Raw genomic sequence first — 25,469 nt, forward strand, 5'->3', positions numbered from 1 at the left:
AATTTTTTCATTCATGATTCAGATAGCACATGACATTTTAAGCAACTTTCTACTTTACTCCTATTATCAATTTTTCTTTGTTCTCTTGCTATCTTTATTTTAAAAGCAGGAATGTAAATATTAGCAGCCAGCCCATTTTAGGTTCAGCCCCATGGATAGCGCTTGCTTATTGGAGGCTTACTTTTACCCACCAATAAGCAAGCATAACCCAGGTTCTCAACCAAAAATGGGCCGGCTCCTATGCATTACATTCCTGCTTTTTAAATAAAGATAGCAAGAGAACGAAGAAAAATAGATAATGGGAGTAAATGAGAAAGTTGCTTAAAATTGCATGCTCTAGTTGAATCATGAAAGAAAAAAATTGGGTTTAGTGTTCCTTTAACTGTTTAAAGATATATATATATATATATATATATATATATATATATATATATATATATATATATATATATATATATATATATATATATATATATATATATATATCAAATGCCTATTTAATACCCTCATACTTTCCTAGCTTTAATAAACTATATGTTCCATACATGGCCCATTGAATCTAACTAAGCACGTATTTATATGTCCACACATGAGTATATTTAGAACATCTTTAACCCTGTGGAAGCTGAATGCACACAAGAAATCCAAATCTTAGGTTTAACCCCTTAATGACCAAGAAAGTACAGGTTACGTCCTACAAAAAATGTCAGTTAATCACCAATGACGTACCCTGTACGTCATCAGGGGTTTCAAGGTATTGCAGTGATGCCTCGACATTGAGGCATCACTGCAATACCTTTTTTGGCACAGCAGTGGGAAATGCCTGCTGGGTGCGTGTGCGTGCTTGCAATCTAGGTGTTGGGTGGCAGAGGAGGGAGGAAAATACGTTTTGAAAAGGGATCTGGGAGGGGGGTAGGGTATGGAGGGGGCAGCTACACAAACTTTTGTTCACAGAAAAAGTGAGTTTTAAAAAAAAAAAAAAGGCCACATTTGATTGCAAAGTGGGTACTGGCAGATAGCTGCCAGTACCCAAAATGGTGGCGAATACTTAGTGGGGGCAGGGTTAGAGAGCTCTTTGGAGGGGATCAGGGAGGTTGGGGGCTAAGTGAGGATCCTACACAGCAGAATATATTTTAAAATAAAAAAAAAAAAAGCCTTTAATTTTAGTACTGGCAGACTTTCTGCCAGTACTTAAGATGGCGGGGACAATTGTAGGGTGGGGGAGGGAAGAGAGCTGTTTGGGAGGGATCAGGGGGTGGGATGTGTCAGGTGGGAGGCTGATCTGTACACTAAAGCTAAAATAAACCCTTCTAGCTCCCTACAAGCTACCTAATTAACCCCTTCACTGCTAGCCATAATACAAGTGTGGTGCGCAGCGGCATTCTAATTGCCAAAAAGTAACGCCACAGCCATAAATGTCTATTTCTGAACAAAGGGGATCCTAGAGAAGCATTTACAACCATTTGTGCCATAATTGCACAAGCTGTTTGTAAATAATTTCAGTGAGAAACCTAAAGTTAGTAAAAAAGTGAAAGTTCGTGGCTAAAATCTTAATAAAACAAATAAGACTTTATTAGGCACAACGTTTCTCGGTCGATACACTTTTGCACCTGAGGAAACGGTCACGTACAGACTGAGAAACGTTGTGCCTAATAAAGTCTTATTTATTTTATTAAGATTTTAGCCACAAACTTTTATTCTTAACTGGTAACCTTTATTTTACTACTTCATCACCCATCTTTGAGTTGTCTTGCTAATTGGCTCTCAACGGGTGAGCACTGACCGCATATTTGAATCCTGAGCTGGCCACAGGTTTGTCAGTTTGAAATACTGTCTGAAGCTGAGACTACTATTGGAGCCATCACAGCCGGTATATACGAGCGGATTCACCTTACCACATTGGAGTGGGAGTTAGCTGGACGACTCTGAGGGTCCAGGAGGCTCTTGTGACACTTATCAAGTGTCTGAAATCTTGTGAGTATTATCGACTTACATTTATTGCGTGTCCTACCCCATTGATTTCTGCACTATGTTGGCACCTTCTTTTATCTCACTTTCTATCTAGTTATTCGCCCTGGGTCACCAACAGGATTCGTTTGAAGAAGCTGCTTGCCATCTGTGATTTGGATACAATCCATAATATCATCGAATATACTAGGACTTTGTGTTTGAGACTGTCTCATTTATATACCATAACAACACTTTGTCCATTATACAACTCTTACTTTGTTTTTCATTGCCATTCACAACTTATTTGGTAATGAGTTTTCTATAACCCACTTTTTTATCCTTTTAATCATCTTTATAGGAGCAATCATATCTTGTTCCTGCCATATAATAAGTGTTCTTTGACAGTCACTTATTTCAGTTATTATTATTTTTGTTATATATACAACAGTCATCTGACCGTTGGCACTGATTATCTTTTTTATTTTTGTTTGAAAAAAGTGAAAGTTTTTATATTTGATCGAATTTGGCAGTAAAATGGTGGCATGAAATATATCAAAATGGGCCTAGATCAATACTTTGGGTTGTCTACTACACTACACTATAGCTCCCTAATTATCCCCTTCACCGCTGGGCCTAATACAAGTGTGGTGCGCAGCGGCATTCGGCGGCCTTCTAATTACCAAAACGTAATGCCACAGCAATAAATGTCTGCTATTTCTGAATGAAGGGGATCCCAGAGAAGTGATTGTGTGATCCTAGCGCCTGTTATCAATGGTACCCTGTGGCTCTGGTTAAACTGACACCTAGCTGTCAAATAGAATTTCTAGTTTGATTGTTGTGTGACCAAAGCGCCTATCCTGACAGAGGCTAGGGTACTGGTGGTAATGTAAATTATATATAAAATGTATGAATGTAAAAACCTTCTTAAAAGTGTAGCAGCTTTATTACATATCACTTGTAATCTTCAAAGTTTAAACAATATATAAAAGCATGGATCCATGCGCTCAATAAAAAACTTATTACAGTGGCTAAAACTCCTAAGTGCGAAAGTAAGGTCAATTTAGCATTACATAACTTAAAAGTATTAAACAACGTTAAACAATCACTAAAGCTTTGCGCATTGGTGTGCAAATATGCAGATATGATTGGCAGTCCAGAAACTTGCTAGAGAAGATCTAGACTTCTATGCATGGGGTTAGAGAGCCCATATTTAGGCGTTGTGCTCGATACAAATGTGTTTATACAATTGTATTTCTCCTTGACTGTTTTCAGCAATGAGCCCCTCCTTGTATCCAAAATATTTATTCACTATTTAAAGTGACATCCTTAAAGTTTTTCACTTACCACACTTAGGCCTAGATTTAGAGTTCGGCGGTAGCCGTGAAAACCAGCGTTAGAGGCTCCTAACGCTGGTTTTAGGCTACCGCCGGTATTTGGAGTCAGTGATTAAAGGGTCTAACGATCACTTTTCAGCTGCGACTTTTCCATACCGCAGATCCCCTTACGTCAATTGCGTATCCTATCTTTTCAATGGGATCTTTCTAACGCCGGTATTTAGAGTCGTTTCTGAAGTGAGCGTTAGAGCTCTAACGACAAAACTCCAGCCGCCGGAAAATAGCAGGAGTTAAGAGCTTTCTGGGCTAACGCCGGTTCATAAAGCTCTTAACTACTGTACCCTAAAGTACACTAACACCCATAAACTACCTATGTACCCCTAAACCGAGGTCCCCCCACATCGCCGCCACTCGATTAAAATTTTTTAACCCCTAATCTGCTGCCCCTAACCCCGCCGACCCCTGTATTATATTTATTAACCCCTAACCTGCCCCCCACAACGTCGCCGCCAGCTACTTACAATAATTAACCCCTAATCTGCCGACCGCAAAGCGCCGCCACCTACGTTATCCTTATGTACCCCTAATCTGCTGCCCCTAACACCGCCGACCCCTATATTATATTTATTAACCCCTAACCTGCCCCCCACAACGTCGCCGCCAGCTACCTACAATAATTAACCCCTAATCTGCCGACCGCAAAGAGCCGCCACCTACGTTATCCTTATGTACCCCTAATCTGCTGCCCCTAACACCGCCGACCCCTATATTATATTTATTAACCCCTAATCTGCCCCCCTCAACGTCGCCGACACCTGCTTACACTTATTAACCCCTAATCTGCCGAGCGGACCGCACCGCTACTATAATAAAGTTATTAACCCCTAACCCGCCTCACTAACCCTATCATAAATAGTATTAACCCCTAATCTGCCCTCCCTAACATCGCCGACACCTAACTTCAATTATTGACCCCTAATCTGACGACCGGAGCTCATCGCTACTATAATAAATGGATTAACCCCTAAAGCTAAGTCTAACCCTAACACTAACACCCCCCTAAGTTAAATATAATTTAAATCTAACGAAATTAATTAACTCTTATTAAATAAATTATTCCTATTTAAAGCTAAATACTTACCTGTAAAATACATCCTAATATAGCTACAATATAAATTATAATTATATTGTAGCTATTTTAGGATTAATATTTATTTTACAGGCAACTTGGTAATTATTTTAACCAGGTACAATAGCTATTAAATAGTTAAGAACTATTTAATAGTTACCTAGTTAAAATAATAACAAACTTACCTGTAAAATAAATCCTAACCTAAGTTATAATTAAACCTAACACTACCCTATCAATAAATTAATTAAATAAAATACCTACAATTACCTACAATTAACCTAACACTACACTATCAATAAATAAATTAAATACAATTGCTACAAATAACTACAATTACATAAACTAGCTAAAGTACAAAAAATAAAAAAGAACTAAGTTACAAAAAATAAAAAAATATTTACAAACATAAGAAAAATATTACAACAATTTTAAACTAATTACACCTACTCTAAGCCCCCTAATAAAATAACAAAGACCCCCAAAATAAAAAATTCCCTACCCTATTCTAAATTAATAAATGTAAAAGCTCTTTTACCTTACCAGCCCTGAACAGGGCCCTTTGCGGGGCATGCCCCAAGAAAATCAGCTCTTTTGCCTGTAAAAGAAAACATACAATACCCCCCCCAACATTACAACCCACCACCCACATACCCCTAATCTAACCCAAACCCCCCTTAAATAAACCTAACACTAAGCCCCTGAAGATCTTCCTACCTTGTCTTCACCATCCAGGTTCACCGATCCGTCCTGAAGAGCTCCTCCGATGTCCTGATCCAAGCCCAAGCGGGGGGCTGAAGAGGTCCATGATCCGGTCAAAGTCTTCATCCAAGCGGGGCAGAAGAGGATCTTCCATCCGATTGAAGTCTTCATCCAGGCGGCATCTTCTATGGTCTTCCATCCGGAGCGAAGCGGCAGGATCCTGAAGACCTCCAGCGCGGAACATCCATCCGGCCCGACGACTGAACGACAAATGACGGTTCCTTTAAGGGACGTCATCCAAGATGGCGTCCCTTGAATTCCGATTGGCTGATAGGATTCTATCAGCCAATCGGAATTAAGGTAGGAATATTCTGATTGGCTGATGGAATCAGCCAATCAGAATCAAGTTCAATCCGATTGGCTGATCCGATCAGCCAATCAGATTGATCTCGCATTCTATTGGCTGATCGGAACAGCCAATAGAATGCGAGCTCAATCTGATTGGCTGATTGGATCAGCCAATCGGATTGAACTTGATTCTGATTGGCTGATTCCATCAGCCAATCAGAATATTCCTACCTTAATTCCGATTGGCTGATAGAATCCTATCAGCCAATCGGAATTCAAGGGACGCCATCTTGGATGACGTCCCTTAAAGGAACCGTCATTCGTCGTTCAGTCGTCGGGCCGGATGGATGTTCCGCGCTGGAGGTCTTCAGGATCCTGCCGCTTCGCTCCGGATGGAAGACCATAGAAGATGCCGCCTGGATGAAGACTTCAATCGGATGGAATATCCTCTTCTGCCCCGCTTGGATGAAGACTTTGACCGGATCATGGACCTCTTCAGCCCCCCGCTTGGGCTTGGATCAGGACATCGGAGGAGCTCTTCAGGACGGATCGGTGAACCTGGATGGTGAAGACAAGGTAGGAAGATCTTCAGGGGCTTAGTGTTAGGTTTATTTAAGGGGGGTTTGGGTTAGATTAGGGGTATGTGGGTGGTGGGTTGTAATGTTGGGGGGGGGGGTATTGTATGTTTTCTTTTACAGGCAAAAGAGCTGATTTTCTTGGGGCATGCCCCGCAAAGGGCCCTGTTCAGGGCTGGTAAGGTAAAAGAGCTTTTACATTTATTAATTTAGAATAGGGTAGGGAATTTTTTATTTTGGGGGTCTTTGTTATTTTATTAGGGGGCTTAGAGTAGGTGTAATTAGTTTAAAATTGTTGTAATATTTTTCTTATATTTGTAAATATTTTTTTATTTTTTGTAACTTAGTTCTTTTTTATTTTTTGTACTTTAGTTAGTTTATGTAATTGTAGTTATTTGTAGCAATTGTATTTAATTTATTTATTGATAGTGTAGTGTTAGGTTAATTGTAGGTAATTGTAGGTAGTTTATTTAATTAATTTATTGATAGGGTAGTGTTAGGTTTAATTATAACTTAGGTTAGGATTTATTTTACAGGTAATTTTGTTATTATTTTAACTAGGTAACTATTAAATAGTTCTTAACTATTTAATAGCTATAGTACCTGGTTAAAATAATTACCAAGTTGCCTGTAAAATAAATATTAATCCTAAAATAGCTACAATATAATTATAATTTATATTGTAGCTATATTAGGATGTATTTTACAGGTAAGTATTTAGCTTTAAATAGGAATAAGTTATTTAATAAGAGTTAATTTATTTCGTTAGATTTAAATTATATTTAACTTAGGGGGGTGTTAGTGTTAGGGTTAGACTTAGCTTTAGGGGTTAATCCATTTATTATAGTAGCGATGAGCTCCGGTCGTCAGATTAGGGGTTAATAATTGAAGTTAGGTGTCGGCGATGTTAGGGAGGGCAGATTAGGGGTTAATACTATTTATGATAGGGTTAGTGAGGCGGGTTAGGGGTTAATAACTTTATTATAGTAGCGGTGCGGTCCGCTCGGCAGATTAGGGGTTAATAAGTGTAGGCAGGTGTCGGCGACGTTGAGGGGGGCAGATTAGGGGTTAATAAATATAATCTAGGGGTCGGCGGTGTTAGGGGCAGCAGATTAGGGGTACATAGGGATAACGTAGGTTGCGGCGCTTTGCGGTCGGCAGATTAGGGGTTAATAATAATATGCAGGGGTCAGCGATAGCGAGGGCGGCAGATTAGGGGTTAATAAGTGTAAGGTTATGGGTGTTTAGACTCGGGGTTCATGTTAGGGTGTTAGGTGCAGACGTAGGAAGTGTTTCCCCATAGGAAACAATGGGGCTGCGTTAGGAGCTGAACGCGGCTTTTTTGCAGGTGTTAGGTTTTTTTTCAGCTCAAACAGCCCCATTGTTTCCTATGGGAGAATCGTGCACGAGCACGTTTTTGAGGCTGGCCGCGTCCGTAAGCAACTCTGGTATCGAGAGTTGCATTTGCGGTAAAAATGCTCTACGCTCCTTTTTTGGAGCCTAACGCAGCATTTGTTTGAACTCTCGATACCAGAGTTAATTTTATGGTGCGGCCAGAAAAAAGCCCGCGGAGCGTTAACAGCCCATCTACCGCCAAACTCCAAATCTAGGCCTTATTGTGGTAAGTGAAATAGAGAATGGAGCTATGTCCAGTGGAGGAAAATTAATTGGAGCTGGGTCCAGTGGAGAAAAATATATAAAAGTAAAAATGTGAATGAAAATCAAAATTTGATATATGGAAAATATAAAAAAGTTGTAAAAATTAAAAAATTGGTGTTAGAAAAAATGTATTTAAAAATCCAACATCGCAACCTCTGTAGAAAAGTCACAGCCTAGTGAAAAAATTGTGAAAGTTGTGAAGAATGTTAGAAAAAATGGGAGTGATATGGCTTCAATTCCTTATCTAAAATATTGGTGGTGAGAGTCTGCAGTCCTATTGCTGAGAGCTCATTTAGGTGTTTAGATTTCCTGAAGGTTGTTTGAAAAATCATTCTGTGAAAGAAATGAAAAATAGTGTAGATCGTTTTGGTTGTAGTAGAAATAAGGCATACCAGTTATAAGTCGGTCAACGCGTTTTGGCCTCTCATAGGCCTTTCTGAAGACTAGATAACTGTATGTTCCTGGTGGCCTTATATACTGTCATCTCCTGATCCCAATTTGTTTGTTTTGGGCTCCAAACCGGAAGTTCCATTTTCCATTGTTTCCAGTTCCAGAATGTTAAAGTTATTCTATACATGAAGCTTTAAAATATTTTATTTATTTACCATATTTAAATACTTAGAAAGCAATGTATCAGTAGCCTATTCATATTCTCAAAACATATATTGTCTATTGTATATTTCGGCTATTTCAGTTTATCTCTGATAATCCCAGCCTCCTATTGGTAGTGATGTCACATCCTGCCAATTCACATATTCTCTTTCTTTTTTAATATAGCTTTTTATTATAACTTTTTTGTGGTTCTTAATTATCTCCCTTGAGGGATTTATTCCATTAGCTTCGGACATTAATTCTGTCCCTGTGTTTAGTCAGATTTGTATTTTCCCATTCCCTTTAGGATTCGTGTTGTTAAGTGCCGAGATTTGGCTTACTCTATTTGATGTGATGTCACGCCTAGTGTCAGCCGTCGGCTTATGTCTATATTTAGCCTTAGGGTAATTTTCGTGGGTGTGTGCTCATCCAATCTAATTGTATATGACGTTTATATCTATTGTCTATAATAAAGTCCTATTGCCATTATGTCTGTTATTGTTTTCGATCAACAGCATTTAATAATCAGAGGGTTTTTAGTAATGAAGCATGTGAGATGGGACATGTACTAGTCCGTATGTAACTCTAGGATTCTTGGCTTAAATCTACATTTGGCTTTAGGGAAATTTATGTGGGTGTGTACTCGTAGTCCAAACTTATTGGATATGACGTTTACATCTATTGTCAATGGAGAAAGCCTATTGCCAATATGTCTGTTACTGTCTGTTACGGTTAACCATCAACAGCGTTCAACAATCAGAGGGTTTTAGTGGTTGAAGCATGTAAGATGAGACATTTATTAGTCTGTGTATAACTCTGGGATTCTCAGTGCCACATGTTGAATACATTTTAGGTATAGATCTTTCATTTTAGGTATAGATCTTTCATTACAAGCATTAGTCAGATTTGTTTTTCTATAGTTTTACTTCTTTCTATATTTATAGTTTTGAATATATGTTCTATATATATATATATATATATATATATATATATATATGTGTATTCAGGAATCTACAATCAACGTCTGTGTGCATATATAGCTACAAGCTAGATGGCTGCATGCTAATTGGTTAGCTATGGTGGGATTTTAATCTATGGTTCCTAATTTTGTCTAGGAGAAGAAATGGAATTTTAACAAGCTCAATGATTGGATAGGGGTCTCTATTCTCATATACATACGTAAAGACAAAGGAAAGTTTATGTTAAGCTAAATGCTGTTAAATAGGCGCGTAGGTGAAACCATCTTGTATTGTGATTGTCCCTAAATATCCATCATATATGAATATATATAGAAGACATCTCTGTGTGTTGTACTTTCGATAAGTGCTATCTGTGCCTATCTTTTTATATTTCTTTCATGTAATTAGCAAGAGTCCATGAGCTAGTGACGTATGGGATATACATTCCTACCAGGAGGGGCAAAGTTTCCCAAACCTCAAAATGCCTATAAATACACCCCTCACCACACCCACAATTCAGTTTTACAAACTTTGCCTCCGATGGAGGTGGTGAAGTAAGTTTGTGCTAGATTCTACGTTGATATGCGCTCCGCAGCAAGTTGGAGCCCGGTTTTCCTCTCAGCGTGCAGTGAATGTCAGAGGGATGTGAGGAGAGTATTGCCTATTTGAATGCAGTGATCTCCTTCTACGGGGTCTATTTCATAGGTTCTCTGTTATCGGTCGTAGAGATTCATCTCTTACCTCCCTTTTCAGATCGACGATATACTCTTATATATACCATTACCTCTGCTGATTCTCGTTTCAGTACTGGTTTGGCTTTCTACAAACATGTAGATGAGTGTCCTGGGGTAAGTAAATCTTATTTTCTGTGACACTCTAAGCTATGGTTGGGCACTTTGTTTATAAAGTTCTAAATATATGTATTCAAACATTTATTTGCCTTGACTCAGAATGTTCAACTTTCCTTATTTTCAGACAGTCAGTTTCATATTTGGGATAATGCATTTGATTTAATCATTTTTTCTTACCTTCAAAAATTTGACTCTTCCCTGTGGGCTGTTAGGCTCGCGGGGGCTGAAAATGCTTCATTTTATTGCGTCATTCTTGGCGCGGACTTTTTTGGCGCAAAAATTCTTTTTCCGTTTCCGGCGTCATACGTGTCGCCGGAAGTTGCGTCATTTTTTGACGTTATTTTGCGCCAAAAATGTCGGCGTTCCGGATGTGGCGTCATTTTGGCGCCAAAAAGCATTTAGGCGCCAAATAATGTGGGCGTCTTATTGGCGCTAAAAAATATGGGCGTCGCTTTTGTCTCCACATTATTTAAGTCTCATTTTTCATTGCTTCTGGTTGCTAGAAGCTTGTTTTTTGGCATTTTTTCCCATTCCTGAAACTGTCATTTAAGGAATTTGATCAATTTTGCTTTATATGTTGTTGTTTTTTCTCTTACATATTGCAAGATGTCTCACGTTGCATCTGAGTCAGAAGATACTACAGGAAAATCGCTGTCTAGTGCTGGATCTACCAAAGCTAAGTGTATCTGCTGTAAACTTTTGGTAGCTATTCCTCCAGCTGTTGTTTGTATTGATTGTCATGACAAACTTGTTAAAGCAGATAATATTTCCTTTAGTAAAGTACCATTGCCTGTTGCAGTTCCTTCAACATCTAAGGTGCAGAATGTTCCTGATAACATAAGAGATTTTGTTTCCGAATCCATAAAGAAGGCTATGTCTGTTATTTCTCCTTCTAGTAAACGTAAAAAATCTTTTAAAACTTCTCTCCCTACAGATGAATTTTTAAATGAACATCATCATTCTGATTCTGATAACTCTTCTGGTTCAGAGGATTCTGTCTCAGAGGTTGATGCTGATAAATCTTCATATTTATTTAAAATGGAATTTATTCGTTATTTACTTAAAGAATTTCTATTTGCTTTAGAAATAGAGGATTCTGGTCCTCTTGATACTAATTCTAAACGTTTGGATAAGGTATTTAAATCTCCTGTGGTTATTCCAGAAGTTTTTCCTGTTCCTAATGCTATTTCTGCAGTAATTTCCAAAGAATGGGATAAATTGGGTAATTCATTTACTCCCTCTAAACGTTTTAAGCAATTATATCCTGTGCCGTCTGACAGATTAGAATTTTGGGACAAAATCCCTAAAGTTGATGGGGCTATTTCTAACCTTGCTAAACGTACTACTATTCCTACGTCAGATGGTACTTCGTTTAAGGATCCTTTAGATAGGAAAATTGAGTCCTTTCTAAGAAAAGCCTATCTGTGTTCAGGTAATCTTCTTAGACCTGCTATATCTTTGGCTGATGTTGCTGCAGCTTCAACTTTTTGGTTGGAAACCTTAGCGCAACAAGTAACACATCATGATTCTCATGATATTATTATTCTTCTTCAGCATGCTAATAATTTTATCTGTGATGCCATCTTTGATATTATCAGAGTTGATGTCAGGTTTATGTCTCTAGCTATTTTAGCTAGAAGAGCTTTATGGCTTAAGACTTGGAATGCTGATATGGCTTCTAAATCAACTCTACTTTCCATTTCTTTCCAGGGTAACAAATTATTTGGTTCTCAGTTGGATTCTATTATTTCAACTGTTACTGGTGGGAAAGGAACTTTTTTACCACAGGATAAAAAATTTAAGGGTAAAAACAGAGCTAATAATCGTTTTCGTTCCTTTCGTTTCAACAAAGAACAAAAACCTGATCCTTCATCCTCAGGAGCAGTTTCAGTTTGGAAACCATCTCCAATCTGGAATAAATCCAAGCCAGCCAGAAAGGCAAAGCCTGCTTCTAAGTCCACATGAAGGTGCGGCCCTCATTCCAGCTCAGCTGGTAGGGGGCAGGTTATGTTTTTTCAAAGAAATTTGGATCAATTCTGTTCACAATCTTTGGATTCAGAACATTGTTTCAGAAGGGTACAGAATTGGAAAATGGAATTTATTCGTTCTTTACTTAAAGAAGTTCTAATTGCTTTAGAAATAGAGGATTCTGGTCCTCTTGATACTAATTCTAAACGTTTGGATAAGGTATTTAAATCTCCTGTGGTTATTCCAGAAGTTTTTCCTGTTCCTAATGCTATTTCTGCAGTAATTTCCAAAGAATGGGATAAATTGGGTAATTCATTTACTCCCTCTAAACGTTTTAAGCAATTATATCCTGTGCCGTCTGACAGATTAGAATTTTGGGACAAAATCCCTAAAGTTGATGGGGCTATTTCTAACCTTGCTAAACGTACTACTATTCCTACGTCAGATGGTACTTCGTTTAAGGATCCTTTAGATAGGAAAATTGAGTCCTTTCTAAGAAAAGCCTATCTGTGTTCAGGTAATCTTCTTAGACCTGCTATATCTTTGGCTGATGTTGCTGCAGCTTCAACTTTTTGGTTGGAAACCTTAGCGCAACAAGTAACACATCATGATTCTCATGATATTATTATTCTTCTTCAGCATGCTAATAATTTTATCTGTGATGCCATCTTTGATATTATCAGAGTTGATGTCAGGTTTATGTCTCTAGCTATTTTAGCTAGAAGAGCTTTATGGCTTAAGACTTGGAATGCTGATATGGCTTCTAAATCAACTCTACTTTCCATTTCTTTCCAGGGTAACAAATTATTTGGTTCTCAGTTGGATTCTATTATTTCAACTGTTACTGGTGGGAAAGGAACTTTTTTACCACAGGATAAAAAATTTAAGGGTAAAAACAGAGCTAATAATCGTTTTCGTTCCTTTCGTTTCAACAAAGAACAAAAACCTGATCCTTCATCCTCAGGAGCAGTTTCAGTTTGGAAACCATCTCCAATCTGGAATAAATCCAAGCCAGCCAGAAAGGCAAAGCCTGCTTCTAAGTCCACATGAAGGTGCGGCCCTCATTCCAGCTCAGCTGGTAGGGGGCAGGTTATGTTTTTTCAAAGAAATTTGGATCAATTCTGTTCACAATCTTTGGATTCAGAACATTGTTTCAGAAGGGTACAGAATTGGTTTCAAGATGAGACCTCCTGCAAAGAGATTTTTTCTTTCCCGTGTCCCAGTAAATCCAGTAAAAGCTCAAGCATTTCTGAATTGTGTTTCAGATCTAGAGTTAACTGGAGTAATTATGCCAGTTCCAGTTCAGGAACAGGGGATGGGGTTTTATTCAAATCTCTTCATTGTACCAAAGAAGGAGAATTCCTTCAGACCAGTTCTGGATCTAAAAATATTGAATCGTTATGTAAGGATACCAACGTTCAAGATGGTAACTGTAAGGACTATTTTGCCTTTTGTTCAGCAAGGGAATTATATGTCCACAATAGATTTACAGGATGCATATCTGCATATTCCGATTCATCCGGATCATTATCGGTTCCTGAGATTCTCTTTTCTGGACAAGCATTACCAGTTTGTGGCTCTGCCGTTTGGCCTTGCTACAGCTCCAAGAATTTTTACAAAGGTTCTCGGTGCCCTTCTGTCTGTAATCAGAGAACAGGGTATTGTGGTATTTCCTTATTTGGACGATATCTTGGTACTTGCTCAGTCTTTACATTTAGCAGAATTTCATACGAATCGACTTGTGTTGTTTCTTCAAGATCATGGTTGGAGGATCAATTTACCAAAAAGTTCATTGATTCCTCAGACAAGGGTAACCTTTCTGGGTTTCCAAATAGATTCAGTGTCCATGACTCTGTCTTTAACAGACAAGAGGCGTCTAAAACTGATGGCAGCTTGTCGAAACCTTCAGTCACAATCATTCCCTTCGGTAGCCTTATGCATGGAAATTCTAGGTCTTATGACTGCTGCATCGGACGCGATCCCCTTTGCTCGTTTTCACATGCGACCTCTTCAGCTTTGTATGCTGAATCAATGGTGCAAGGATTACACAAAGATATCTCAATTAATATCTTTAAAACCGATTGTTCGACACTCTCTAACGTGGTGGACAGATCACCATCGTTTAATTCAGGGGGCTTCTTTTGTGCTTCCGACCTGGACTGTAATTTCAACAGATGCAAGTCTCACAGGTTGGGGAGCTGTGTGGGGATCTCTGACGGCACAAGGAGTTTGGGAATCTCAGGAGGTGAGATTACCAATCAATATTTTGGAACTCCGTGCAATTTTCAGAGCTCTTCAGTTTTGGCCTCTTCTGAAGAGAGAATCGTTCATTTGTTTTCAGACAGACAATGTCACAACTGTGGCATACATCAATCATCAAGGAGGAACTCACAGTCCTCTGGCTATGAAAGAAGTATCTCGAATTTTGGTTTGGGCGGAATCCAGCTCCTGTCTAATCTCTGCGGTTCATATCCCAGGTGTAGACAATTGGGAAGCGGATTATCTCAGTCGCCAAACGTTGCATCCGGGCGAATGGTCTCTTCACCCAGAGGTATTTCTTCAGATCGTTCAAATGTGGGAACTTCCAGAAATAGATTTGATGGCGTCCCATCTAAACAAGAAACTTCCCAGGTATCTGTCCAGATCCCGGGATCCTCAGGCGGAGGCAGTGGATGCATTATCACTTCCTTGGATGTATCATCCTGCCTATATCTTTCCGCCCCTAGTTCTTCTTCCAAGAGTAATCTCCAAGATTCTGAAGGAATGCTCGTTTGTTCTGCTGGTAGCTCCGGCATGGCCTCACAGGTTTTGGTATGCGGATCTTGTCCGGATGGCCTCTTGCCAACCGTGGACTCTTCCGTTAAGACCAGACCTTCTGTCACAAGGTCCTTTTTTCCATCAGGATCTGAAATCCTTAAATTTAAAGGTATGGAGATTGAACGCTTGATTCTTCGTCAAAGAGGTTTCTCTGACGCTGTGATTAATACTATGTTACAGGCTCGTAAATCTGTATCTAGAGAGATATATTATAGAGTCTGGAAGACTTATATTTCTTGGTGTATTTCTCATCATTTTTCTTGGCATTCTTTCAGAATTCCGAGAATTTTACAGTTTCTTCAGGATGGTTTAGATAAAGGTTTGTCCGCAAGTTCTTTGAAAGGACAAATCTCTGCTCTTTCTGTTCTTTTTCACAGAAAGATTGCTATTCTTCCTGATATTCATTGTTTTGTACAAGCTTTGGTTCGTATAAAACCTGTCATTAAGTCAATTTCTCCTCCTTGGAGTTTGAATTTGGTTCTGGGGGCTCTTCAAGCTCCTCCGTTTGAACCTATGCATTCATTGGACATTAAATTACTTTCTTGGAAAGTTTTGTTCCTTTTGGCCATCTCTTCTGCCAGAAGAGTTTCTGAATTATCTGCTCTTTCTTGTGAGTCTCCTTTTCTGATTTTTCATCAGGATAAGGCGGTGTTGCGAACTTCTTTTGAATTTTTACCTAAAGTTGTGAATTCCAACAACATTAGTAGAGAAATTGTGGTTCCTTCATTATGTCCTAATCCTAAGAATTCTAAGGAGAAATCGTTGCATTCTTTGGATGTTGTTAGAGCTTTGAAATATTATGTTGAAGTTACTAAATCTTTCAGAAAGACTTCTAGTCTATTTGTTATCTTTTCCGGTTCTAGAAAAGGCCAGAAAGCTTCTGCCATTTCTTTGGCATCTTGGTTGAAATCTTTAATTAATCTTGCCTATGTTGAGTCGGGTAAAACTCCGCCTCAGAGAATTACAGCTCATTCTACTAGGTCAGTTTCTACTTCCTGGGCGTTTAGGAATGAAGCTTCGGTTGATCAGATTTGCAAAGCAGCAACTTGGTCCTCTTTGCATACTTTTACTAAATTCTACCATTTTGATGTATTTTCTTCTTCTGAAGCAGTTTTTGGTAGAAAAGTACTTCAGGCAGCGGTTTCAGTTTGAATCTTCTGCTTATGTTTTTCGTTAAACTTTATTTTGGGTGTGGATTATTTTCAGCAGGAATTGGCTGTCTTTATTTTATCCCTCCCTCTCTAGTGACTCTTGTGTGGAAAGATCCACATCTTGGGTAATCATTATCCCATACGTCACTAGCTCATGGACTCTTGCTAATTACATGAAAGAAAACATAATTTATGTAAGAACTTACCTGATAAATTCATTTCTTTCATATTAGCAAGAGTCCATGAGGCCCGCCCTTTTTTTGTGGTGGTTATGATTTTGTATAAAGCACAATTATTCCAATTCCTTATTTTATATGCTTTCGCACTTTTTTATCACCCCACTTCTTGGCTTTTCGTTAAACTGAATTGTGGGTGTGGTGAGGGGTGTATTTATAGGCATTTTGAGGTTTGGGAAACTTTGCCCCTCCTGGTAGGAATGTATATCCCATACGTCACTAGCTCATGGACTCTTGCTAATATGAAAGAAATGAATTTATCAGGTAAGTTCTTACATAAATTATGTTTTTGTTTACAATCTGTTACTTAAATTGCTCTTGCAACCTTTATATCCCTTGCATAATTGTCTGCAGTTCGGAGGGGAGGTAGAATAGGTCCATATGTCTGTGTATACCAAATGTGCTTTCTAAATTGCATCTATGTATATTGTCAGACACATCATCGAAAATATTTTCCAAAAACACTGGTCGTTATTGGAAGACGATGACATAATAGGGGAAAGATTACCTATAAGACCAAGATTTATCTACAGAAAGACAAATAACTTGAAAAACAGAATAGAACCCAATACACAAAAAAACAGGACACTGGGAGTAAATTATGTGTTTGGAAAGAAGATTAAGGGCTTCTTTCCCTGCCATACCTGCAAGGCATGCAAATGTGGAGTGAAATCTAGGAAATTTCGATCCCATAACACGAAATAGGAGCACAAGATCCGTGACCTCATTAGATGCCAAGACAAAGGAGTGGTGTATCTGCTACAATGCCCATGTTGTCTCCGATACGTGGGGCAAACATTCAGAGCATTAAGAGATAGAATACGAGATTAAAAGACTCAACATGGAAACAGCTCTATATAGACACTTCTCTATGAAACATCAGGGCAACATCAAGGACCTGAAGTTTATGGGGATACAGAAAGTTAATAAAAACTGGAGAGGAGGCAAATATGAGAAGAAATTACTGATGGCGGAGTCCAAAAAGATTTTCCATCTAGATTGCCTGTACCCCAAAGGCTTGAATAACCAGGAAGGTCTGTCACATCTCTTTAATCTAGACATTTAAACAGAAAGTATTATTTCCAAACATCTGTATATCATATCTCCTTAATTTAGACATATGGTTTATAAAGGAGTAGCATAGCCTATACCACATGTGTACATGTTTAGTCATACTAGTCCCCATGTAGGTAACTGAATATTGACAGTATGTAGAAGAAGGATACTACAAATTGTTTGCCTACTCTTCCTGGACTAAAGAAGAAGAATAACATTAAGAACCCCTATCCCATAACAAAAGTCACTATTCCTAAAATTATCCCTATCCCATTTTAATATTACCCTAGACATAGGTCATGTTCCTTTTTAGTAAATCACATTGTAAAATGTACACCATTTGAATACAATTGTGAATTCTAAACTCCTTCTGGTGGAACCATATCGTACACTGACCATTTAAGACCTAGGGAGATACTTAAATTACACCACTAGGTCGATCTTAAAATGACTTGTTCCAGTCCAAGGTAGAACTCCATGTGTATATTTAAGCCTACCATCTCTCCTGCTATACATATTATAGAATTGGATGAGACTAAACATCTTTAAGCAGGTTTGTACCTAATAGAGAAAGAAGGCCTAGAACATAGATGACAATATACAAAAATGCAATTGAGAAAGCACACTTATTCCAGTCCAAGGTAGAACTATGTATGTCTTTTTCAGCCTACCATCTCTCCTGTTATACAGACTATAGAGCTGTATAAGACTAAACATCTTTAAGCAAGTCTGTACCTAAGAGAGAGAAGGCCTAGAACAAAGATGACATATGATATACATAGATGCAATTTAGAAAGCACATTTGATATACACAGACATATGGAACTATTCTACCCCCCTCTGAACTGCAGACATTCATGCAAGGGATATAACTGTTGAGAGAGCAATTTAAGTAACAGAATGTAAACGAAATATAAAAAGATAGGCACAGAAAGCACTTATCGAAAGTACCACACACCGAGATGTCTTCTATATATATTCATATATGATGGACATTTAGGCACAGTCACTATACAAGACGGCTTCAAATACCTGCCTATTTAACAGCATTTAGTTTAACATAAACTTTCCTTTGTCTTTCTGTATGTATATGAGAATAGAGACCCCTATCCAATCATTGAGCTTGTTAAAATTCAATTTCTTCTCCTAGACACAGACGTTGATTGCAGATTCCTGAATTTATATATATATATATATATATGTGTATATATATATATATATGTAAGGAGAGAACAGAAGAGCGCAGACACGATTCAGGTGTAGATTTCCAACTTTAATTATAGCCACACGCTATGTATATACTCACAAGATATACGATTTGTATAGGCACATATAACAAAATTGTTCCCCTTCGTAGTCAATAGCGGTGACCCTCAGCACTTCCGTGTAAGGTTTTCCTACCAGTGATATGCGTGTACCACGTGATACCGGAACTCCTACGGCGGCTTCCCAGGGTCAAAATAACAAAGTAGCTACTGTCTGTTCTACGCATTTCGTCCCTAAACAGAGGGACTTTGTCAAGAACTTTAGGGACGAAACGCGTAGAACAGACAGTAGCTACTTTGTTATTTTGACCCTGGGAAGCCGCCGTATGAGTTCCGGTATCACGTGGTACACGCATATCACTGGTAGGAAAACCTTACACGGAAGTGCTGAGGGTCACCGCTTGCATCCCCGCATGAAAGGGTCAGTATATTTTGCAAATACAGACTTTCTATTGTTAATCCTCATGAACTATTGACTACGAAGGGGAACAATTTTGTTATATGTGCCTATACAAATTGTATATCTTGTGAGTATATACATAGCGTGTGGCTATAATTAAAGTTGGAAATCTACACTTGAATCGTGTCTGCGCTCTTCTGTTCTCTCCTTACATTTAGACCACTTTTTCACGGGATACAGATTATCAACCGTTTGGAGGAGCGGCAGCACATTTCTGGATTCACGGACAACGTCTACAAACATATAAGAACTGAAATGGACTCATAAACACAAGTATTTTATTGACATTCAGTGTTATTATATGGGGTTAATTTATATATATATGTGTGTGATGTTTTATGCATATTAGTGCAAATAGATTTTAACGTACATAATATTTTTCTGGACACCCTTATATACTTGTTTGCGCTTCTCTGTTTTCAGCCCTCCCATGTGGAGGGTTAAAAAACAAGTGTGTATATATATATATATATATATATATATATATAACATATATTCAAAACTATAAATATAGAAAGTAAAACTATAGAAAAACAAATCTGACTAATGTTTGTAATGAAAGATCTATACCTAAAATGAAAGATCTATACCTAAAATGTATTCAACATGTGGCACTGAGAATCCCAGAGTTATACACAGACTAATAAATGTCTCATCTTACATGCTTCAACCACTAAAACCCTCTGATTGTTGAACGCTGTTGATGGTTAACCGTAACAGACAGTAACAGACATATTGGCAATAGGCTTTCTCCATTGACAATAGATGTAAACATCATATCCAATAAGATTGGACTACGAGTACACACCCACATAAATTTCCCTGAAGCCAAATGTAGATTTAAGCCAAGAATCCCAGAGTTACATACGGACTAGTACATGTCCCATCTCACATGCTTCATTACTAAAAACTCTCTGATTATTAAATGCTGTTGATCGATAACAATAACAGACATAATGGCAATAGACCATTATGACAATTATTATTGACAATAGATATAAACGTCATTTACAATGAGATTGCACTAAGAGCACACACCCACGAAAATTACCCTAAGGCTAAATACAGACATAAGCCGACGGCTGACACTAGGTGTGACGTCACATCTAATAGAGTAAGCCAAATATCGGCACTTAACAACACAAATCCTAAAGGGAATGGGAAAATACAAATCTGACTAAACACAGGGACAGAATTAATGTCCAAAGCTAACTGAATAAATCCCTCAAGGGAGATAATTAAGAACCACAAAAAAGTTATAATAAAAAGCTATATTAAAAAAGAAAGAGAATATGTAAATGGACAGGATGTGACATCACTACCAATAGGAGGCTGTGATCATCAGAAATAAACTGAAATAGCCGAAATATACAATAGACAATATATGTTTTGAGAATATGAATAGGCTACTGATACATTGCTTTCTAAGTATTTAAATATGGTAAATAAATAAAATATTTTAAAGCTTGATGTATAGAATAACTTTAACATTCTGGAACTGGAAACAATGGAAAATGGAACTTCCGGTTTGGAGTCCAAAACAAACAAATTGGGATCAGGAGATGACAGTATATAAGGCCACCAGGTACATACAGTTATCTAGTCTTGAGAAAGGCCTATGAGAGGCCGATAGGCGTTGACCGACTTATAACTGCTATGCCTTATTTCTACTGCAACCAAAACGATCTACACTACAGTATTTTTCATTTCTTTCACAGAAGGATTTTTCAAACAACCTTCAGGGGGCGCGATCCGATATAGATCGTAGTTTTCGGCGCAAGCGAGGTAACCCGCGTCGCCCGCAGTTTCAGCTCGCAACTCGAGCTATCCAATATTCACCGCCGTCAGATGCTAAACTGGCGTAAGTCAGAAAAACCGACGAGCAGGCAAAATGTGCGCAAATACACCTTTTAGTCGTCGCAAGTACTTGCGCCTGTTTTTTGTTCACGTAAAGTCTCAATAAAGTGTAGTTTTATGCAAATTAGCCTACGACTCGTAAAAAATAACGCCAGTTCTAAGAGATGCGCCACGTAATGACGAGATTCAAAAATCATACTTAAACACCTGCGCAGCCGCCATTTCTTTAGTGTGTTTGGTTGGTTCTTGGAGCTACAGCACACTACAGCGAGTATAGAGATTAGTGGTAAGAGTAGTGAGAAAGGAGCATTTCATCAAGTTAGTTAGGTCGGATTGTTGGATTGTTAAGCCAGTACATTTACTTACACTTTTTTTCATATTGCACACATTTTGCATACACACATATACAAAATACACAACACTTTTTTTTTATAACACCCAACACTTTTTATTTATCTTTTACAGTTTGAAAGGCTGAGTGTCTGGTTGTGATTGTGTGTGATTGAAGTGGGAGTGAGTGTGAGTGTGTGAGTGTGTGTAGTGTGAGGATGTCAGGGAGAGATAGGGCTGGGGGGAGGAGGGAAGTGGAGTCGCAGGGAGAGGATTATGTACAGGAGGAGCAGCAGGGTCCCCGTCAGGGAGTGAGCGGAGTGGGGAGAGGGAGAGCCAGAAGGGAGGATGGGAGTGGGGTTGCCCCAAGGCCAGGCACACTGAGAAGAGGGATAGAGGGTGCACATGGGGATAGAAGGGGGGAGGAGGGAGAGGATAGGGAGGAACCCACACCAGGGACATCCCAGGGAGGGAGCCAGGCAGCCCAGGACGAGGAGCGTATGAGGTGTCCGAATTTCAGTTTTGCCGAAAACCTCGCTCTAGTCCAGGCTGTCCTGGAGAACCATAATGCCCTCTTTGGACAAGAGAAGGGCAAAGGAGTTGCCCGGAGGCGTAAAGATGCTTGGCAGAAGGTGGTGGAGGCCGTCAATGGTGTGTCCCAACAGAGGAGGAATGTGGACGGCCTAAATAAGAGGTGGAATGATTGCAAGAGGAGAGTCAAGGAGAGGATGGGCCAGGAAGCAATCTCCCAGAGGGCAACAGGAGGTGGGCCTCACTATGAGGCCGAATACAATGAGTGGCAGGAGCTCATTCGTAGGTCCCTGAGCCTCACAGCAGTCCGTGGACTTCCAGGGGCTCGTGACTCAGGGACTGCAACATCAGCACAGCATGCTGGTGAGTAACATCCCACACACTAGTATTATATGTATTTGAGTTATAACATCCTATATTGTCACACATTCATGTACACAATGAGGATCATGGTATTTTGATTACTAACAACTAAATATACAATGAGATTTAACATTAAAGGGACATGAAACACAAAGAATTTATTTCATTATTCAGATAGAGAATACAGTTTTAAACAACATCAAAATTTACTTCCATTATCTATTTTTAATTATTATTTTGAAAATCTTAGTTTATTAAATATCAATGCACATGGGTGAGGCAATCACACGAGGCATTGATGTACAGCCACCAATCATCAGCTTCTGAGCCTATCTAGAAATGCATTTCAGCTAAGAATATCAAGATAATGAAGCATATTAGCTACTGGAAGTAAATTACAAGTTTTTTAAAATTCCATGCTTGGCTAGCTGAATCATGAAATAATAAATATGGTTTGCATGTCCATTTAATGCTACTTAACACATTGAAAATCATGATATGAGGTAGAATAGTGAAATACTAACATGTCTCAGAGTAACACAGGCCACAAGCCACATGTAGACCTTTCAGTAAATGGACACCATAGTCATCACAACCATAGTGTCACTTAAAGAACACATTTTCTCCATCACTGACATGTACACAGAACTATTGTATGAAACACATACATGTATAATTTGCATATTACAAACCCTCATATCACAAATCTCAATGTGCACATGCATGTTATAGAGTTTGACATGAGAATGTGGATAGGCCCTAGCATGTAAATTGTATGCCCACATGGATAGATATGTGACTGTACTAATCCCTCTCATCATTTGACTCCTCCACAGAACCTCCAGTCACCAGGGTGCCTACGCCCATGAATCCCCCAACACCGGTTCAAAATATATGTCCACCTCAACCACCGGTACAGATAATACAGCAGGAGTATGCCAGGCATGACATGGCTTGGACTGCGTCAATAGAAAATCCACATATCATGCCACCTGCATTAGAGGAGAATACCTGGCAGGAGCCCTGGCACGAGGAATATTCCTTTGGCTTGGAGGGGGAGCCCCGCCAGCCCCGAAGGGTAGATGTATTTACCCCCCCCCAAGAATATCATGGCACTACAGGAGTATACCAGCAGGCTGAGTGGATGCACACCAGCGGCCATTGGGACTATCGGTCCATCCCGACATCTGGACCATCATCTTCAGTTGGAAGGGCTCCACCAACTGTAATCCATCGCCCTGCACCTCCAGCTCATATTCCTGTGGCTGCACCTCCAGCTGAGATATCTGTTCCTGCACGTCCAGCTGAGGTTGTTGTTCCGGCACCTCCAGCTGCTGTTTTTGTTCCGGCACCTCCAACTGAAGTTGTTGTTCCTGCACCTCCAGCTGCTGTTTTTGTTCCGGCACCTCCAACTGAAGTTGTTGTTCCTGCACCTCCAGCTGCTGTTTTTGTTCCGGCACCTCCAACTGAGGTTGTTGTTCCGGCACCTCCAACTGAGGTTGTTGTTCCGGCACCTCCAACTGAGGTTGTTGTTCCTGCACCTCCAGCTGAGGAACACGTAATTGAAACAGTGCCTATTGTCCCTGCTGCTGAAGAGCCCATGGATCAATTGAGTTCCGCCATGGGTGACGAATATATCTCACTACAGAGGAGGCAAACATTGACCTGTGAGACTCTAACGGCAACGTGTCAAAAAATGCAGAGGGAACAACACAGGTTCCATAGAAGCCAACAGCGTTTGCAACAGAGGTTGAATGAGCTGCAAAGGGACATGGCAGCATCTGTATCAGCTATGGTCCAAAACCAAAACCAAATGCTGCGAGTCATATCGGACATGCAAATACAGAGTGACCAAAGATGGAGGGAACAGAACCAACTGTTGGGGGCTTTGGTGGAGCATTTCACCCAACAGCAGGACATGGCATCAAGTATCTCCTCTGTGACCAGCACTCCTACTGGATCCACACAACCCAGGAGAGGCAGAAGACCCACACCAGGCCCCTCATCTAAGAGGCCTAAAAAAAAAAAAATATTATTCAATTTCATTGAAAATCTTGTCCTCTGTTATTTACTATCTAATTGTCATCCACATCCATGTGAGTTGTGTTTTAGTACAGTAATATTGGTAAAACATATAATAATACCTGTGTTGAAATGGACCAAAAAGGTATTATTATAATGTTTATGACATATTCATGCTCAATAAACAACATCACATGGTTGTGTCTCAACGGTACATATAGTAATATTAACTTCTAAGATGTACATCAAGGTTTCTCACATCCAATATAAATTGACACGTTGGTATATATAACTAATAATGTATTTAAAGAAGGTGTGAACATAAGGTATAAATATCCATTATCCTCATTCTTAATGATAGTGAACTAAACATGAATGAAACAAATTATAAATATACAGTAATTAGGGTTGTTAAAGGGACATGAAAGCAAATATTTTTACTTCATGATTTTGAAGGAGAAGATAATTCCAAAAATAAATTATAATTTCATTCTATTATTTATGTTGCTTCATTCTATTGATATTCTTTGCTGAAAACCATATCGAGATATGCTTGGTAGCTGATGATTAGTAGCTGTATATAGATGCCTCCTGCGATTTCTTCACTGTGTGCATTTCTATGTCTTCATTAAAGTATATCTAAATAAATAATGAAAATAGGTAATTGATTTAAATTATAAGGTTTTTAAAAATTATCTTCTCTATCCTTAATCATGAAACAATATGTTTGGGTATAGTGTCCCTTTAAGGGAAGGGGGTTGGGATGTAGTAGTTTCACTTACATGCAGTGGAAATCCAAACTTTTAAATTCTGCAAGACATGATATATACACATGCAATGGTTGGTGAGGTACTGTCAAACATCATAATACATGTGAATGTTACGGTTTACTGTACTTATGAATAAGTAACTTACAGGTGAAGTATTCCCGGATGACATAATCCCTCACTTCATTCCCCCTCAGTGTCCCCCTGTCCACATCCTCAAGTACAGGAACCAGCTGCTGCTGCTGCTCTGGGTCAATGTCCCCCAACAAACGTGTGTCCACAGCAATGTTGTGTAGAATACAGCAAGCATTGACAATGGAACACACTTTGTTGGGGTTATACTGTAGTGCTCCGCCTGTAACATCCAGACACCTGAACCTGGTTTTTAATAGGCCAAAGCTCCTTTCAATGACATTCCTTGTTCTTATGTGTGCCTCCTGGTACCTGAGTTGTGGCTCCGTAATGGGGTGCACCAAGGGGGTTAATAGCCATGGTCTGCAGCCGTACCCTGCGTCACCTGTCATGTAACATATGTGTTTGGATTACTA

This window comes from Bombina bombina, chromosome 2 (genome assembly GCF_027579735.1).
Source record: "Bombina bombina isolate aBomBom1 chromosome 2, aBomBom1.pri, whole genome shotgun sequence".
Taxonomy (NCBI): Eukaryota; Metazoa; Chordata; class Amphibia; order Anura; family Bombinatoridae; genus Bombina; species Bombina bombina.